Below are 1,273 nucleotides of genomic sequence, written 5' to 3'. Positions count from 1 at the left end.
GTCCAGGCCGGCTGTGAGCCACTTCGAAAAGGGCATTTATTACGAAAAGTTATTAGTTATTTTTCGTTTTACGCCACTATAAACAACAGCTTCCACTCAAGGGACAGCCACTCAAAGCAGCCCATGGCGCCAGCATCTGAGCAAGGGTGCCCCAAATCAGTTCTCTGTGAACGGGTGCCAGCAGAGAAAAATAAGAAGAGGGGCTAATTTAAGAGGCGAAGAAAAGATCTAAAAATTTCAAGAAAAAATTATGGCTTCCAAATAATCTTTCCAAACACATCTAATCTAAAAGCAAATATTTTCTCATCTTCCCATTGTGTTTAAGATGCCTGCTAAGGCATATTTTATGTGTTCAACAGGACTCCTGCAAAGGGCCCGCACACCTGAGACAAGAAGGTGCAGCTCACCACGTAGGGCCCCTTCCCCAAGTTCCCGAATTTGAATGACAACCCTGGAGTTCTTGCAAGCTGGGGTGGTGTCAGGTTCCAGAGCAACCTCCTTCCCGTGTCCCCTCATCTGTAAAAGGCCTGTCCTGCAGAAATACTCATCGCAGAAACCCCTTCATTAGTATTTAAATACTCACTAAGTAGCGAAAGTGAGAAATGCACTTACGGTCCTCAGAAGCGTCGCCTTGAACCCGACCGTGACCTGGGGGCGCGCAGGTCAACACTCCTGTCCTTCCCAGGGGAACGCGGCGGAAGCTACCAGCGGTGCGCTAGAGTGCCCACGGCCACACAGGGACGCCTCAGTCATCCGCTCCGAGTCCCAGGTTCAAAACGCTTCTTTCCTTCACGCATCAAAACCGCAAAGAGCGAAATGGTGCCAAATTTCTCGCAACTCTTGCCGGGTGACCCGGCTCCGAGGACAGCCGCCTAGGAAACTCACGGCTCAGTCCTGGCTTCCCTGGGTCACCCACTGCGCCGCCGGCCACTCTGCGCCTTCTCTCCCGGCTCCCGCTTCCTGGTGAGGACCAGCAGACAGCGCCGAGGGGCGCCTGCAGGACCCTAGCGCGCGAGGTCGGGCCGGAGCGGGCAGCTCCAGCGTCTCCGCGTCCACGACGAACGCCGCTGCCGCCGCGATGGACCTTTGTCCCGGACGAAAACGAAAGCGCGCCAGGCCGGGGTCGCACACGCCCTGCCTCGGAGGGCCCGGGCCCGGTGCGCCCCGTGAGTTTCTCTAAGTTTACGTGCCTCCCGGAGGGGCGGGCGCCGCGGGGCCGAACTTGCCGAGCCGGGCCATCGGGCGGCTCACCGGGCGGCGGGCGCAGGTAGGC

This window comes from Trichechus manatus, unplaced genomic scaffold (genome assembly GCF_000243295.1).
Source record: "Trichechus manatus latirostris isolate Lorelei unplaced genomic scaffold, TriManLat1.0 scaffold00069, whole genome shotgun sequence".
In the NCBI taxonomy this organism is placed as follows: Eukaryota; Metazoa; Chordata; class Mammalia; order Sirenia; family Trichechidae; genus Trichechus; species Trichechus manatus.
This window is presented reverse-complemented; position numbering follows the sequence as displayed.